The sequence below is a fragment of the Mus musculus genome, chromosome 10 (genome assembly GCF_000001635.26).
Source record: "Mus musculus strain C57BL/6J chromosome 10, GRCm38.p6 C57BL/6J".
NCBI lineage: Eukaryota > Metazoa > Chordata > Mammalia > Rodentia > Muridae > Mus > Mus musculus.
Window position 1 is genome coordinate 24,456,095 of NC_000076.6, and position 19,437 is coordinate 24,475,531.

General features: G+C 40.1%; 2 long non-coding RNA genes across 2 annotated transcripts in view; one reads left to right on the forward strand and one right to left on the reverse strand.

The window, feature by feature from the left end:
* Window positions 1–19,437, reverse strand: part of Gm15270 (predicted gene 15270) — a 264,116-nt gene that overhangs the window by 124,407 nt on the left and 120,272 nt on the right. The window lies entirely within an intron of this gene.
* Gm40615 lies at window positions 4,758–7,437 on the forward strand. The gene is made up of 3 exons (XR_871526.2): window positions 4,758–5,974; window positions 6,297–6,530; window positions 7,142–7,437. It is a non-coding gene; the product is annotated as a predicted gene, 40615 (long non-coding RNA).

Sequence of the window (19,437 nt, forward strand, 5' to 3'; positions counted from 1 at the left end):
ATGGAAATAAAAACAATAAAGAAATCACAAAGGAAGACAACCCTACAGATAGAAAACCTAGGAAAGAGATCAGGAGTCACAGATGCTAGCATCAGCAACAGAATACAAAAGATAGAAGAGAGAATCTCAGGGGCAGAAAATGCCATAGAAAACATTGACATAACATTCAAAGAAAATGCATAAAGCTCCTAACCCAAAACATCTGGGATATCCAGGACACAATGAGAAAAACCAAACCTAAGGATAATAGATATAGAAGAGATTTAAGATTCCCAACATAAAGGGCCAGTAAATATGTTCAACAAAATTATAAAAGAAAACTTCCCTAACCTAAAGAAAGAGATGCCCATGAACATACAAGAAACCTACAAAACTCCAAATAGTTTGAACCAGAAAAGAAATTCCTCCTGTCACATAATAATCACCAAAAGCACAAATCAAAGGAAGAATATTAAAAACAGTAAGGGAGAAAGGTCAAATAACATATAAAGGCAGACCTATCAGAATTACACCAGACTTCTCACCAGAGACTATGAAGATCCTAGGCAGATGTCATACAAACCGAAAGAGAGCACAGATGCCAGCCCAGGCTATTAAACGCAGCAAAACTCTCAATTAACATAGAGAAGCCAAGATATTCCATGAGAAAACCAAATTTACACAATATCTTTTCACAAAGCCAGTCCTACAAAGGATAGTTGATGGAAAACTCCAACAAAAGGAGGGAAGCTATACCCTTAAAAAAATCAAGAAAGTAATCTTCTTTCAACAAACCCAAAAGAAGATAAAGTTGCAAAGCTTCTAAAAAGCAAAGGACACTGTCAATAGGATAAAATGGCAATCAATAGATTGGGAAAAGATCTTTACCAATCCTACATCTGATAGAGGGCTAATAGCCAATATATACAAAGAATTCAAGAAGTTAGACTGTAGAAAACTAAACAACCCTATTAAGAAATGGGGAACAGAGCTAAACAGAGAATTCTCAACTGAGCAAACTCGAATGACCAAGAAGCACCTAAAGAAATGTTCAACATCCTTAGTCATCAGCGAAATGCAAAACCCTGAGATTCCACCTCACACCAGTCTAAGATCAAAAACTCAGGTGACAGAAGATGCTGGCAAGGATGTGGAGAAAGAGGTACATTCCTTCATTGCTGGTGGGATTACAAACTGGTACAACCACTCTGGAAATCAGTCTGGCAGTTCTTCAGAAAATTGAACATAGTACTACCTGAGGACCCAGCAATACTACTCCTGGGCATATACCCAGAAGATGCTCCAACATGAAATAAGGACACATGCTCCACTATGTTCATAGCAGCCATATTTATAATAACAAGAAGCTGGAAACAATCCAGATGTCCCTCAACAGAGGAATGGATACAGAAAATGTGGTACATTTACACAATGGAGTACTACTTAGCTATTAAAAAACAAAGACTTCATGGAATTCTTAGGCAAATGGATGGAACTTGAAAATATTATCCTGAGTGAGGTAACTCAGTCACAAAAGAACACACAGTAAGCACTCACTGATAAGTGGATATTAGCCCAAAAGTTTGTAATATCTAAGATTCAATTCACAGACCATATGAAGCGCAAGAAGGAAGACCAAAGTGTGGATGCTTCAGTGCTTCTTAGAAGTGTGAACAAAATACTCACGGGAAGAATTATAAAAAACAAAGTGTGGATCAGAGTCTGAAGGAAAGGCCATCCAGAGACTACCCCACTTGGGCATCCATCCCATATACAACCACCAAACCCGAACCTCATTGTGGATACCAGGAAGTGCTTGCTGACAGGAGCCTGATATAGCCTGATATAGCTGTCTCCTGAGAGGCTTTGCCAAAACCTGACAAGTACAGAGGAGGATGCTCGAAGCCAGCAATTGGACTGAGCACAGGGTCCCTAATGGAGGAACTGTAGAAGGGAGTGAAGGAGCTGAGGAGGTTTTCAGCCTCATCAGGGGAGCAACAGTATCAACAGGCCAGATCCTCAGAGCTCCTCGGGACTGGACCACCAGCCAAAGAGTATACATGGAGGGACCCATGGCTGTAGGCTGCATATGTGGCAGAGGATGGCTTTGTTGGACATCAGTAGGAGGAGTGGCCATTGGGCCTGAGGGTGTTTGATACCCCAGGGTAGGGAAATGCCAGGGTAGGAAGATGGGAGTTGTGGAGAAGTGCTCTCAGTTAGGGAGGGAGAGGGGGTAATGGGATAGGGCATTTCCAAAGGGGAGACCTGGAAAGGGGAAAACATTTGAAATGTAAATAAATAAAATATCCAATTTACGAAAAATAAAAGAGAGAGAGAAAGAAAGAAACAACAACAACAAAAGAAAGAATTCATTAACAACAGCAAAGTCCTCCACCATTATTTTTTTTTCTTTCCATTAGGTATGCTCAAGGCTGTGGCAGAGGAAATTTTCTGCAGTGTTTTGTTTCATTTTCTTATGAGAATTACTGATCCAATTGAATGTGGCACCTCCTTGGTTTTAACCCCTGTGCTCTTGCTCTAGTCATCTCTGTCCTTTCACCCCCAGAAACATCCTGCCACCACTGGTTTACTTCAGTTTAATTACAAACATTTTCATTTTCTGATCCATCAAGAAGTCTAGTCTTCGCTAAGCATGCACTGCTCACTCCAGACACATAACACTTAACAGGCACTGAACAATGGGGGCCTGTTCTCTCCTGTGAAGCTTCCAGAAACAGGCTTTAGGGAGCTGCCATGTGTTTATCTTTCTTAACACTCCAACAGGCACCCCTCCATGACTCACACACACAGAAAGCCAGGGGCCTTGAGTGGTTGTTTTTTTCTCTGCAGCTGGACAACCCTGCGCATGGCTCTCAGCAAGGGAGACAAGCTTTGGGGAGGTGCTCATGTAGTCCTGTAGATCAAACACAAACAAACCCTCAGGAGCTTGCAGTTTCCCCACATCCTTTAAGCAAGTTTAGAATTGACAAGAAAATCAGCTCAGCAAGCCATCTTTACTTCTTCTCACTTAGGTACAAATGAGAGAGGACAGTGGTGACCTTAAATGGCACAAATACAAAGAAGCTTGAGGTCATTTCCAAGAGTGTAGAATCAGTACTTATCCTGGAGAAGTGACTCTCTATGTCTATTTAACATAAGACTGCTGAAGACGTCGCTACATCCTCTTGCCCTGCTTGCTTTGGAGGATGAAACATGATGAATTTCCGGTGAGCTCTGAGGGTGGCCCAGCTGGTAGCTGCCCTGGCATCTGGTTGTTCTCCCCAGTCTTGTAGAGTTTTAACTTATGAGTTAATATTCAGAAGCAAGCACAAAGGGCCTGGTGTAAAAAGACTGAGGTCCTTCCCTCAGAACACTATTTTTTATCTTCAGATGTCTCTGCCTGCCTGAACCCTAGGCTCTAGCTCTTCTACTCTGCAAGACTACAGGGAGCCTATTGGTGTTCTTGCTCTCCGTGCATGGTGTTTAAGTGCCTTTATGTATCAAGCAAGGACATTCACTGGGCTCACATAAATAAATGCCCTCCTTTTGTACAACATAGATATGACTATTATTATTTCTGTAAGCCTCCATCTAGATTTCTAGCAGTATTGTGTGACTCTATTTCTGGGCAGTCATGAATAAATATCTACTCATCCCAGATAGGGAACAAAAGACTAAGTACAGCTACCACTAAATCCTTGATAAAGTATTAAGCTTGACTAGGTTATATACAGGATTAGTATACATACAGTATTGGTGAAGGGTTCCTTATAGGAGCAGAAATGACTCAAAGACAGGGAATCAACAGAAATACACCCAGAATCAGTGACAGACAACCCAAGAAAGCTAGAAACCTAGGGCACGCTGCCCAACTTGTAGGCTTCTCAACAGGCTGGAGAAAGTCCTTTCCAGGGAAATTAGTAAGTCTGAGCCATTATCAGGCAGCTCAGTCGATTGCTGCTTCCCTAGGCAGAGTTTTACAATTTATTTATAGCTAGGGAGGAGAGTCTAGCATAACTACTCAGTTTCAGGAACTTCCTGAGCTTATGGAGTTTTGCTGAACTGTGGGAAATTTCCAACTCCCCTTAGAACAATCCTGTGTTTAAGAAGCTTTACCCAAAGGCAGAAGGTTTTAGTGTTGGAGGAAATGCTGTACAAGATATACTTACAGTGCAAAGGCAAAGGAGCTGAAAGGTTTTTGTACTTCAACCTGACTTAGCAGCAGGCTCCCTCATAATAGTTTAGAGTCAACAGATTCCCACTGCTACAAACCCCTAGTTTTAAAAGTGCAGTTGTATTTAGAGTTTTTTGTAATCGCACTACTATTGTGACCCTCATGCCTGAGCTTCCTTGAATGCTGGGATTACAGGTATGTATGTATGAGTGTGTGTGTTTTGTACGTGTGTGTGTGTGTGTGTGTGTGTGTGTGTGTGTGTGTGTGTGTGTCGGAGTATAACATTCAGGAGTCAGTTTTCGCCTCCCAACATATAGATGCTAGGAAATGAACTCAGGTTAGGCTTGTCAGCAAGCACCTTTACCCACTGTGCCATCCTTCAGCCCAAATGTTTACTGACGTGCTTGCTTACTTTCTTACTTATTTATATTAAATAGGTACTTTCTCAGTAGCCCAGACTAGCCCCAAACTAATAATTCTCCTGCCTCTGCCTTCCTTTTGGTTGGATTACAGGCTTAGGCTACCATACCAGAGTTAGTAACATTTAAAAACATCACTTTTTTTGTTTGTGTTCTTTAAAGAGTTCTCATTTAAATATAACATTTCTAATAGTTACCAAGATGAGTGAAGGTCGTGCATTTATTTTTACTACATATACAGCTAACTTGCATATTTTACACAAAATGTTGAAGCTATATTAATTTCTCAAAAGGAATGGACAATATGTAATTATCACTTCAATTCTGTATGAACAAAACTGTGTTAGAATAAATCTATCATAATATTAACCTAAGAACATAATGCAAGTATATTAGAGGCTAGTTAATATTCTATTTGTATGTCTAATTTGTGAGCGTGAGTACATCAAAAATATGATGTGTGTGCAAATTACCGAGTCACAATTTGGGATTCACAGTACAATCCTGTGGCTTAGCAGATACGTTGAAGTTTGCAAAGACTGAGACCAGCAAGTCTTTTTCTACACATCTGAAGTAGACCTAGGCAATTATACACCTGTCTTCAAGGTTCAGCAAGGATATTCCTACTTCATGAACAACTGTTCTTCACAAGAAAGGAAGAAAAACAACACTGCCTACTTCAGAGAGGGACAACCCTTCACGAACATTCAGGAAAAACAAGATGGCTACAATGTGACAGTCTGTTTGATCCTCTCTCACACACAGGATAAGAGCATCCCCTTAATGGATTCTCCTTCTCAGGTTCTAGGCGCTCCTAGAGTAAATTACTTTTCATAGTAAATTACTCTTCAGAATTCTCTGTGTTTTGCATTGTTACAGACTGTTTCAATTTTGGATTTAACAATTCTCTTCCTCCACCACGTTTCTTGTTTGTAGGGACTAAGATTCCGAGGCTCTTTGGATACCTGATAAGAGTGTTAATAAGATACAAAGAAACAAAATTCTTTTTGTCTAACAGAACAAGTACAAACAACTACACTTCCAAAGTATTTAAAAATATATGTATATATTTTCAGAGGTATGAAGTTTTCTTAGATAAAGCCTTCTCGTTTTCTTCATATTAATTTCTGAAACAGTGGCTAAACTATCTCAAAAGGCTTCCCAAGAATGTTATCTTTTCCTCTCACCTGGAGTATTCATTCCCAATTAAAACCTCCCTTGGAGTTGTTGGTCAGGGGAGTCTGACAATTCCCCGAACACTATATATAGTCTATTGTACGGACCTTTCGTTGCCTAGCTGAGGTTGAAGGCAAGTGCATTTTGCTGAAGACATCACATCCTTTGGACAGTCAGCAATCCTACTCAGCTGTGATGCCTAAGAAGCACAATGATGACCTGAATGGTAAGTAAGATCCCCCTGAAGTATAGTGGTGCCACTTACATCTTGACGGTAGTCAACAGTTGTCTAATTGGAGTCAAGGCCCACTAACAGGCAGGAAATCATGCATCATACAATAAACAGAGCCTACGACACGTAGCTAGTAACATTGTGGATCTTACTGAAGCTACTATTGCCATTTCCCTAAACCAATGTAATATAGCATAACTGGAGTCTAACCTAACTCCAGTATAACCTGATTGCTGTCTAAATACTTGCCCCCACCTCCACAGATTAAGTGGAGCCTTTATTCACCTTTATTCACCAGCTTTCTTACTTTTTGTAGCAGGAGACAATTATAGAAAGGCATAACTAATCGAAATTCAGAGAACACCAAACTGTGAAATGTGCAGCTCCAGCAGAAGCATGTCAGCACCGAAGTCTCAGGAACTGTGGAAGAGAGAGCCAGAGGCGTAGGGAGCCTGCTGTGAGGTGACATGGGGGCTACACTGATGAAATCACAGCAACACAGCTGCCCAAACAAGATCGGAATGATGCTCACATAGATTGACAATGAAAGGTCAGTGGGAGAAGTCTCATAGGGTACCAGCCGTAAATGAACAGCTATGAGCTGTTATGAGCAACTAACAGCCACCGAGAGAGGGACAATTAGTCTTCCCCAAGGATGAAGCTTCCCCCACTGGCTATCCCATACCAAGCACTCAGCCCTGGCAACACTCCTGCAGGTGAAAATGAACACATTCAGTAGGGCACATCTATATATTTATTTGTTTATATGCACATATAACAACAACAACTGAAGAAGAGATCACGCATTGATTTGAAAGGGGTCATGGAAGAGACAGAATAGAGTTAAGGAGGAAATGATGTAATTATATTTTAATTGATTAATAATTTAAAACTGACAAGGTTTATTTTATAAAAGTCCCCTCTGCCTAACTATAATCCATTCATTAAAACAACCATGTGTTAATTTTCCACTTAGCCTACATGTGTTTCTTAAAGCTTCTCTGCTTTAGTTTATGTGCACTGAAAGTAAGACCTCTGCAAAGGAAACACCTCTCAATGAATAGCGCTTTTCCCTTTTATCTGTGTTCTGAGGCCTCCCCATAGATCCTTTGGTGTTATCAAAACCAATGAACATTTCACCACACTCTGATGTTTTATCAGATCATATCAACTCGTTTCCTGAAGCTTAAAGAAGCACTTCCATCCATCATCATTGGGAAGTCCTCAGGAACTCGCCAATTCTCTCTCCCCACCTGCATCACCCCAGGCAGAAGGGCTGAAGCGGTGCACTCTAACATCACATGGTAACACAGCTTCATCTGTCAACTCTTGGCTTCAGCATCCTGGGGAATTCTGATGTGGGGAAACATTTCAAAGCAATTGTCTTACCCTTTGGATAAAACCCAGTGCTAGCTGTTTTCAAGATAAGAAAATAAAGTTTCCCATTGGGTCTGTTAGCATATTGTCATTAAACATTTATTTTTTATTCAGTGAAGAGTTTTGGCTGGATCCTGATTATATAAATATTAGTTATATGAATTAGAGAGTTCCTCATCTCATGTATACCTATCTCACAAGCTGAGACATGGTGAAGATAGTTGCCTAGGCTGGGATATTATATGATCGTAGAGTCTTCTATCCCAGGCACTGGGTTGATCATGATGCTAAGGGAACTTAGAAGGAAGACAACTAGAGCTTTGGAGGTGCCTCTCTGAGTAAATAGCACATGTTAGTACAGCGATGAGCATGGAGTGAGGGCATTTGGGTAAGGAAGAGTATACTGAAAGCTAAAGGGATGTCGTTGTATGAAATGACATGGAAACATCAGTACCTACATGCAATTTGCCATTATCAGTGCCTACAATGCCAAGACTAGAGAACTGGTGGTAAAGTTGGAGTTCTTTGAAGGAGAAAGTTTCATGGAAAGAATTGGTTAGTACCAAGTCCTGTGAGATCCCCTGGCTGAAAGGACTTTGTCATTCTTCTCTAGAAAAGTGCCATAAACTCATTAGGCTAATTTTTAACTAGTATAGAATTTGGGCAAGAGATTTCTACCTTGTGTGGGTAAATAAAAGAGGTTTGACTTATGATGTGGAAACAAAGCAGAAGTCTAGCTTGATTGAAGACTGGGTTGTTTTCAGAGCTACAACACAGACACATATTTTAACATAGCAAATTTGCAGTGTTAACTAAACTATGTGTTGTGGATATCCAGTGTGTCTGAGGTTATGGCCTCTACCATGATTAACTTGAAAATGAGAACAATTTTATGAACTTAAATCTGACTTCTTGCTCACTTCAGTTCCATGTGTCTTTCTTAGATTCTGACTTTTAAGGCCAAAGCATCCCATGATGCTTTGGGTGAGGAGAGACAGAAAAGCATTGCTTTCCACTGCTTGTATTTCACTAATCCCTCTCTCTCTCGCTCCATGGGTCTGGAGTGAGGTCTGTTCTCCACTGTGCACTGCATACAAACTATTCCCAGTTGACCACATCCGCTGGCCAAACCTCACTTACCAGTCCCAAGGAATGTACAAACTCAGGTTCCAGAACACTGCCCGACTGATCAGTCTGGCTGTCTAAATTGGGAACTAATTAAATGTTTTTAACTTTGGCAGCCTTCTCTAGAAAAGTCTCTCCTCATTTAAGCAGGACAGGCAGCCATTCTGAAGCAAACATGCCAATGAAATCCTTTGGGGGTGGGAGGCACCCAGTCAGACAACAAGAAACAATTGCTTTTTTACATGGCTGTGGTCTGTTACTTTCTCTGTGAGTATACACAGACTGATACAGGATATGTGTATACCCATATGCAAATAGATATAACCACACAGAAAGAATTAGATTACATTTCTTTGATGTAAAGTAATCAAAAGTATTTTTTCCTTCTATTTAAGGTTTCAATTCAATCCACCAACATTGATAAAATACTGTATTTCTAGGCTACATGTTTCAAGTGGTACATAACGCATTCTGGATGCCATTTAGATGTGGGAAGAGTAGGAAGCTAAGGTGGTCAGTTCATTTCTACTCAAAAGTATACTAATCACAGAGGCCTGTGATCCAATTGCTTCAGAGTCTGAGGCTGGAAGGAGGAGGGTGAGTGTCAGCCTGGGCTCTATAGCAAGACTCTATCTAAACCAAACCAACAAACAAACACCTTATCTGATGATATGAGAGGTCTGGAGTCAGGCAGATTGGCTCCATGATTAAGAATCCTTGCTGCTATTCCAGAGGATCCAGTTCAATCTTCAGCACCCATACTGGGCAGCTCACAAGCCCCTGTAACTTCCTGCTCCTGGAACTCCCTGTTCTGACATCCACAGGCAGCTGTACTCCTGACCATACACCCACACAGATACACAAGCATAAATATTAAAACTTGGAGCACTGTTTAAAGATTCTCCTCTGCATACAGAAATATTCAAAGCAACAAAGCCCCAATGGTCGTCTAAGGAAACTTACCGCTTGTACCAACAGCCTATGAAACTTAGATTGGGTTTTGTGGAACTACGACCAAAATCCTATGAGAAGACTAAAAAAGAGGAAATTGCTTCCAAAGGAGATGACTTCACCTGGACTTCTGCAGGTCTTTGAAAGCCCAGGGATGTTTAGCATAAAAATCTATGTCACTGATCATTGAATACTGGATTTTCCCTGGATCCTGTCATTGAAGAGTGGCAACATCAGCTTCTTCAAACCTTCTAAGGGGGACAGGAAGTGAACTGGCCTAAGGGGCAGTTGGATTTAGGTTGGCTCGTGCACAGTGATTCAAGAAACCCTACCAGAAGCAGTGAGGTGAAGGAAGTTGCTGAGTTTCAACTTCAGGAAAAGACTCGCTTACCCGCCAGAGTCACCACCGAGCTCCAAGCATCACTTAGGATGACAGATCTACACCAAGGACTTGAAACCAGACTCTGGGCTTGTTTAGAGTCACCAGTGTGGCCTGGGCTCTCTCCTTCTGTGCTGGCATTAATTGTAAGCTATTGTCCCTTTCACTAAAAGCAGAACTTGAGACACTGAGGTACAGCTTGAGCCAGTGTTTCATTAGCTTCTCAGGAATGTTTACTGAGGTGTGGTGTTTTGAAAAGCCTTTAATAAATAGTACGCCATGTTCTCCGAACCTTTATTTTTCTAAATGTGTGGGGAGGACACTGTTTTTTGCTCCTTTGCCAGCATTCCAGAACATTCCTACTGCTGGGAATTCAGTGCCATTCTCTGAAAGTAGACACTGTGACCAGAGCTTTGTACTGTAATAATATATTCACATTTTTCAAAATAAGAAAGACCTGACTTCGTAGACAATCCCAGATAAAGAACCATCAAGGTGTAAAGCAGAAATCTTTTCCCAACGTGAATGGGAAGAATCACAATTCCTGTTTGCTTTCAGTGTGTTATGAGACAACAAATGGTAAATAGATCTTTCTTTAATATCTTTTTCATGCCATTTTGATCCATTCTGGAAATAATTATCAAATGACTCAGACCAAAAGCACTGTATGAGAGCCACATCTTGGCTAAATGATGTAAATATCTGTTTCCCGTATCTGGACATAGGACTCTTTCTAATTTACCAGTGTGGGGCAATATCCACAGAACCTGTCTCTGCTTGCAGAGTGTCTTTACTGGCTGCCTTTTTTTTTTTTTTTCTTTTCTCATGCCTGGGAAAATGTGGAGGAGATTTGCATCCAGTAGAGAAGTAAACTAGTGGGACCGGCTGGTGAAGGAAAACCATTATTTTTGTCTTTCAGCTTAGAAATAGAGGTTTACCAAGAACGCACACAGAAGACATTTTCCACCTAGTCAGAGACCAGTTTTAGACTTCACCAAAACACTTGCCAACCATGAAGGATGTGACCAATTCCCAACTCCGTGAACTGAAGGTGCCCTGTTTTAGGATGGATTTGTTTGGGTTTCTTTTTATTTGTAGTATTATTTCTTTTCAAAGTAGACTGCAATTACTTGATGTGTCATTTCCCAGAGCGCACCATCATGGAACATGCCATTTACTGTACAGCATCGGTTAGAGCATCACTGTGCCACAAATTGCTTTGGAAACTAAATGCTGGGCCTTGGTATTTTACAGGAGTGATATGAAGGAAAGTGAACAATGAACAATAAACTATAGAAAATGCCTCTGAAGATGAAGGTCTTAGCTTTAACCTTGAAATAGCAGAAAGTAAAGGAGTTATCTATGAAGAAATATCATGGAACATTTTTTTTCCAAAATTGAGGTGTTACAATAGAGATAGAAAATTTAGGAAAGTGGTTGGGGACACACATTAAATCTTGTATTGGTTAGAAAGGCAATTCATTTTAAATGTCTCCGATTTTAAGGCGTGTAAAAATGCACACTTAAAGTATTATCAAGGCCTTCTTATGCATTAGTCATTAAAGTAGAGTGACTATGAACTCTGAGGCTATTTAAGGTCTATAAAAAATATTGAAATGTGTGGGGAGGAATAGTGCCTCCAAACTACAGAATAAAGGTTCAAAGTGGAAATCAGTACATGATTAATTAAAAAATGTTAGGAAAATAACATATGATCAACTAATCAATAGCAACTCGACTCTCACAATTTTGACATATAATGTATTTGATGTGGGTTAAGGGTAGATTTTAATGTATAGATTATACATGTTGTGTGGCAAAAACTTAAGAGTAGAGGGTCCTGAGAACTGCCCTTAATAAGGTCAATAGCATCAATACAGAAATCTGTGCTTTCCTAGAGTCATTGGAAATTAGACAATAGAAAGGTAAGAATCCGAAAGGGCAGTAATAAACAGCAAAGCAGTGGGCTTGGGAAATTACCGCATCTCCCAAGAACAAGCAATGCTGGCTGAAACCAATACCGTTCTTCTAGATTAGGACCTACTATATAATAATGTCTCTTTGTTTTTTGTTTTTTTAACAACAATTTTATTTGTTGACACGCAGGTGTATTTTAGCATAGGTAAATATGCTAATAGCATCTCAATCAGGATCTGGTTATGCCCCTGTGGATACTTTCTTGACGATTGACATCATTGGTCAGGCTATTGGGTGTTGAGGCAATGGGGTGAATTTTAAAGGTAAATGAAGACCTGGTTCAGAGCAAGCCTGGTATTGGGAAGGTCTTGTACTTGCATGTGTTAGGTGGAGAAGTTTATATGAGGACCAGGCTTGGATTTAGATATGGTTGCCTAATCTCCCCTATTAAACGGAGCTATCCATTTCTCAGTCAACAAATAAAGCAGTACAGAAGATAGTACCCTGATCACAGTATAGTCTCCATTCTGTGGATACGATGGATGGAGAATGCCTCAAATGGTTTTCTGAAGACTATTTTCTGTTTGCCCCCCCCTCTCTTCTCTCTCTCCCTCTCTCATCCTCTCTCCCCCTCAAACCCCCTCTCTCTTTCTCTCTCCTCTCTCTCTCCCTCTCCCTCTCTCTCTGTCTCCCTGTCTTTTCTCTGTCTCACTCTTTCTGTCTTTCCCTCTCCCTGCCCCTCTGTCTCACACCAAAACTTAATATTCCCTCATTATTATGTTAATTAATGATGTTTACTTGTGATAAGGAGGCAAACAAGCAGCATTCCAGCTTATAACTAATAACTGTGTGGTTAGGGGCATGTAACACTATACAAATTGTCAGGGAAGAGATCATTGTTAGGCTTTTATTCATTGTTCATGAAACTGCTTCTGAATCTCTTACCCAGAGAGGTAAAAATAACATCAGGCCAGGAGGGAAGGGAGCTGCACACACAAAGCAGAAGTAGGGGAAAACAGAGAAGGAAGTTACTAAATTAATTTAACAAAACTAAGATTGACTCTCAATAACTTCTTGTTTAGCTTTTTATGTAACTACTCTAACTTGTAAGAACTCTGTTGATTTGGAGCAGAGTCAAGACTAAAGTTGAAAGGCAGTTTCTTTTTTATTTTTGCTTGTTTGGTTTCTTGGTTGGGTCTTTCCCATGCCCCATAGTTTTCAGAACCAGCTGCCTCGTTGGCTGCCATTTTGATTCCTGCATTCAGCTTTCTGAGGTAGGTTTACCCTCCGTAGCCCAGGCTAGACAGCTCTCTGAGATAGGCTTACACTATGTAGCTCAGATCAGACAGCTTTCCAAGATAGGTTTGTTTGCACTATGTAGTCCAGGGTAGCTCTGAGCTTACAACAATCCTCTCACCTCAGCTTCCATAATCCAGGGTCTACAGGCATGAGCCACCTCACGTGGCTGGAACTTTAGTTTAAATGTATCAGCATTCTTTCTGAATGAATGAAGCCTTATGTTTTTTACTAAGAAATCACTAAAAATCATAACTTCCCTTGTGTATTATTTTTTAAATCTAATTTAAAGTAGATGTGCGTCTATCTACTGCAGATGTTTAAATAGTACCTTAGGGAAGATATTACCCTGACTAACTTTCTCATCCTTTGTCAATCTTACCTTCTAGAGCAGTGGTTCTCAACATGTAGGTCACAACCCCCACACGGGTCACAAATCAAATAGCCTCCATATCAGATATTTACATTATGATTCATTACAGTAGCAAAGTTACAGTTATGAGTGACAACAAAATTATTTGACGGTTGTGGGTCACCACATAAGGAACTGTATTAAACAGTCACAGTATTAGGAAGGCTGAGAACCACTGCCTAGATGGATATTATCACATCTTTTTTTCTGAAACTTGTTTTCTGTTATGGTAGCAACACCAACTTCCACTGTAACAAAGGGCAACAGAGTCACAAAGGCAACAGAGTCACAACCTAAGCATAGAGGAGTGTTTTCTCATGACTTGATTTTTTTTCCTTCCAGCTGAGGGAAAGAATCTTTTTCTCAGGATGCTGAAGCACATCCTATAATAAGCAGTGTTTGTCTCTAGATAGTCTAACTCTCTGGTTGACTTCACAACTGGGAATCTTTCCCAGAAGAATTCTTCATCTGTGAAAGACTTGTGTGAGACAAGGCATCATTGTCTAAAACCCTGATCCGAGATGCACAGACAAAGACAAGGTGCATGTACACTAGGGAATTATTGAAAGAATGCAGATAATATGCATATGTAGACATGGAAATATATTCTGTGGAATGACAGAAACAGGAAAATATGATCTTGTAAATGCCTAGTTAATATATGTATATACATATATGCATATTATACTATACTTAATATGTATAGCATATGTAGACACAAGTGGGTTTATTTCATTATTGTTACTCACAAACTCTGTATGCATTTGCATACATATACAATAGAAGTGCAAATATGCTATAAAATGAATTCCAGGGAATGATTTAAATGTGTTTAACAGTAATACAGAAACTTCAATGGGCACATAGATAGAGATTACATTTTCGATGAACCCAAAGATGGCTTTTATCTTCTAGGATTCATTTAATATTTGAAAATTATTTACTTACTTATTTATGTTGTGTGCACATCCATGTACATGTGAGCAAGTGACTAAGCTGCCTGACCACCAAGGCCTCAAGCTCTTCCTGTCTCCGCCCTTCAACAACTATTTTTAGAAAGCCATCTTTAAGATGGAAGAACATTGGCAACAACAACAAAGAGTAGCCCAGAGAAGCAGACCCTTTAGGGCTCAGAGTTGAGTTTAATAGTAGAACAGGCAGGAGGACCTGGGCTCATCACTAGCACCCAAAACTGAGCACACAAACAAGCCCCTTACTCTCAGCGTTGATGCTGGATGCCTGTCCTCAGTTCCTGCGCAAAGTGTCTGCCCTTGAACAACCAAATCTCTCAAAATTAAAATTGACTTAAGCCAAACAAATAGGGAAAGGGCCAAGATAGATATGAGTTAGATTCACCATAAATTGTTTCTTCATCCCTTCATGGTTACTGACTTATGGCTTAACTGGTTATTTGTAAGCAGTAAGAGTGCCATGATGCATAAGGTACTGGGTTTCCTACAGGTCACTGTCCCCTATGACTAACCCCATCTTGAAGAGTAGAAATCTCTCTATATATGATCCTGGGATTCCTTTTAGTCATTTATTTCACAGTTACATAGTGTCACTCATTTCTTTGAAATCATGAATTTTTGTTTCTGATAAGATGGCAGGTATCAGGTCTATGAACCATCAATATTCTCACAAGCACACAATGCCAGAGAATGTATGTTCTGAAGAGTCTATACTTTTGTTATATATAGCTACAGATCAGATTTAGAAACTGAAGAACTACACTGTATTAAATTTGGAAATCGTATCCTTAGTCTAAGCTAAGATAGCCCTACTTACTCTTCTTATCTTGCCATAATTCTGAATGGAAACCATCTCAAATCTATCCAGGCTAGAAAACTAGTTGTACACCTACATCTAGTGAGGATGAATATCTACTGAGGAGGAAATTTCTCTTTATTCTTTTATACTTCAGTCTATCCCACAGTCTTAGACACCAAAATTAAGGGGTGCTGATTGTATACTCATTAAAAGATATTGGCACCCAGGTTGACACCACAACATTGAAATATATACAGCAATTTGGATTATAAGGAGTTCTAGACATGACATGGTAAAAGTTCAAAAGAACTCTTTGAGATTGAAGATTTGCAAGAAGAGAGAGGAGCTGCCATGTGGACGCACCTCCCTGTCTCTGCCTCTTATTCATTTCCCTGGCTAAGACCCAGGCATTTCACAAGCCCAATGATGACCTATGCCCTACTGTTCTAACAGATGTAGCAAAATTCCAGTGCCATGAAAAATGATTTAGTGAGCTAGCTTTCAACCTCACAACAAAAATCTGATCAATATCTTGATAAACATTGGGAAGTTTACATAAAACAAACGAAAAAAAATCTTTTAGTCATTTTATTGAGTTTTCTTAGCTTATCATCCTACTCTTTTTTATCATTAAATGATCTCACTAACGTATCTTTAAAATGCCTGTGACTTCCACAGGATCTTATTTTTCTATTCATAATCCCTTTCTAGGTCAAGCATTTTACACTGTCAAACACTTTAGATTGGAGGCAGGTATTTTAAAGGGGAGAGGGTGACTAAGAGTACCCCGTAAGTCAGTTCTGCACTTCTGGAAAAATGGAATAAGCATGTTGACTTTTGTTGTTTGTCTTTGCATTTTGGTCATTATCATAGCTCTAACATGGTATTTTGGAAAACAACCTCTTTCTTTTCAACAGCATTTAGTAAGTTATCAACATTCCATGAAAATACTAAAAATTAAATGTTCTCTCTCTGTGTCTCTATGTCTCTCTCTCTCTCTCTCTCTCTGTGTGTGTGTGTGTGTGTGTGTGTGATGTATGTGATGCTTATACTGTGTGCATGAGGGTGTGTACACAGAGACCAGAGAAGAGCATTTGATATTCTACCCTATATCTGTCCATCTTACTGCTTTAAAACAGGGTCTCACCAAGAATGGAGCAAAGGCTGAAGCTAGCAAGAGGCAGCATCCTTCTGTTTTTACCCACTATAGGACAGGGGTTAGATTCATGTGTGCATGAAGCACACCCAGCCTTCTTTTATTACAGGAGCACTGAGGATTTGAAGTAATGGGTTCATGTTGATGCAGCCAGAACTCATACTTACTGAAGCCACCTCTCCAGCTTCAAGCCAAACATTTTTTGTTTTGTGTTATAATGGCCCTGGTGCATTGAATGTATGCATAGGATGTTTATGTTGGTTTTTTAAAAGATCCAATCCTTAATAGTAGGAAAATGACTCTTACGTTGTCTTCTCAAATGATGTGCATCTTACTTTATTTTAATTCTAACTTAAAAGAGACTAAATTCTCTCCCTGGAGAGAGGCTTGCTGCCTACCATAAGCATCTTTCTTCTTTAGTCTTCATAGGGGGATCTTCACAAATCTCACAGTGAAGTTTAGGCTTCACTGGAAGGAGAAGACTGAAGTGAAGAATCACAAGAGACATGAGTCCAGTCACCCCGAATTCCTGAGTCCTCTTGGCTGTTGTCTTTCTCCAAGGTGTAGTAGCAAGGCTCCCACTATAACCCAGCTTGAGTGAGAACACTGTTTTAATTTGTTGTCTTCCCGTGAGGTCCATACTTACCCTGATGAGCAAAGGCACCCTGGGTGCGTGTTAGAGTCACTGGCCTCCCGGGAGCTGAGTTCAGAATCCATGGGCTTCTGTTTGCCTTGCCTACTCAGTCTGCCTCTTGGGGTTGTTCATTTTCTCTCAAGCAACAGGGCTTTTAGAAACCATGACAACATTATCAATGGATACACAGTGGTGAGAGATATAAACAGGTTTGATATTGTGGGTGGATTGTGGAAGGTGGTTTGGGGTGGGAGGTGATTACATGGGTCTAGAACATGACCAGCATTCATACTGCAAAATATAGGAAAGCATTTCAGGAAAACGAAGCAGAAAGAATCGCAGCCTAATACGAAGTCAGTTGGGAGAATGATTTTGGACCTTCTCTTTGAGATGTAGGGTGTCTAGACACGGGGCAAGTCTAAGATGAGGCTGTATAACAGCAAAGGTGGATAGCTGACTCAAAATACTTGTTAAGAATCTCCCCTTACCAAAGAAGGCAACTTCCTTATCTTTTGTGGGAAAACCGTCAAAGATTAAACAGAGAAAGGACAAATGAGAACTCCGGCATCATTGTTATCCCATGTTTGGGTTTTAGGGCTGCTATGATGGTTGCTATGCACAACAACTGCCTTAAGCAGAACAGTTGAGATATAAAGTGACCGATGGAGGTTTTGAGAATATTAGGCCAGAAACGGAGCCTGGTCTCGAAACAAAGAATGTTCTTTTCATTGGAGTCTGGGGATGTGTTCATGCCTTGGAGTTACAGTTTCCCACTGATATAGAAAGAAGTCAGGAACACCAGAATGAGGGTAGAGGCCTGGGGACTGTAGCTCAAGATCTAGACTAAGTAGGTAAGGCCAAACAAGATCCATCCATTCATAGAGTCTGTTTTCTACAATCTACCACATTCAGGAATCCATTCCCAACATATAGGGTTTTTTTGAGTGTGCTATTCCATTCATAGCAGCACATCTTCATGCTTGCATATCATGAAAGATTTCTTTCATGATACACGGGGTAGGTTTGACAGTGCACACCTGGCATTCTCCCGGAGGGTAAAATTCATTCCTGCTTTCCCCAGCTGTTCTCCGTTCACACTCAAAGAGAACAACTCATCAGATAACACTCACCTGCTAATTCTGTGAGTCATACCTATTAATTTTGCCTATCTAACAGGAGGCAAAATTAGCCTTTAATTTGAAATGAGATGTGCATTTTAAAAGACTTTTGAGAGATAAAGCAGCAAAGTCTTGGGAGCAAAGTACCCCAGGAAGATGTCTAAAGAGATGGTGCAAAACCTTTGACAACCTTATAGTTTGCAGTTTGGGAATTACTCCAAGCTCCTGGGCATTTAGAGAGTCTCTGTCTCTGCACCATTTGAGCTCTGATGAGGCCCATCTACTGGCATCAGGAGCCTGCAGAGGCTGGCTAGGTATCTCAAGAAAATAATCAGTGTGGAAAAAAACATGGCACTGTCAGCTTCTAAATGGGAAATTGGATCACATTTAGACACTAAGCTATAGAATAAATAGAAATTGGTGAGTGATATTCATTTGACATTTATCTAATATTGTCATGACTTGCAAACTTAAGCTGTTTTCCTTGTACAAATGCTGTTGTCTCATCAAAGTAGGACTGCTTTGGGGTGAATAGGAAGGCCTCTCTGAAGGCGATATAACCCCTGACAGCAAAATTGCAAATAGCATTAGTTCTAGGCAAACAGTATCCTACCTCGGAAATGAATATTTATTTTGCAAAAGTATCTAGTCTTCCTTAACTCATTTGGCTTTTACTCTAGCAAACTGTGGGCTAAAAATATAAGTCACTACTATATTAAAGTAAGATTTAGCAAAGTAAAGGGTTATCTCTAAGAAATAATTTCATTATCCAGATTTATTGTACTGTTTTAGATGATAAAGTATATGTTTTGGGTGGTATTTAGTGACTGTGTAGGCACCTAGAGTCCACTATCAGTTCTGAGTCTAAGGGGCCAGAGAGAGATGATTTATCCGTGTAGACTTGGTACCTGTGTAAGTAAAATGGGAGGAAGATAGCAAGAAGGGAAGGTGAAGAAAGTAGAGTCAGAACAGTCAGAGTTTCTTCAATATGAGTCCCAATGTATGCTCTGAACACATCCTATGCTCTCAGCCTCATGCTACAGGTGCCTTGAAGGGACAACCATGTTAGAAAGATTGACAGACATTCGACTGCAAACCCATACCACAGGAGCTTGATAAATCCAGATAAATCCAGAAGTTTTTGTTTTGTTTTCTGGGTTTGGTTTAGAGATGTAATCTAGTCAAGTAACCAAAGATGGCCTTGACATCCTTGTCCCCCGTGTCTGACTTCTGACTTCAAGTGTGTGTGACCTTGACTGGCTGGTATACACACGCCTTCGTACATCATCCTCACAGCAATCCGAGTACCTCATGTTGAGTAG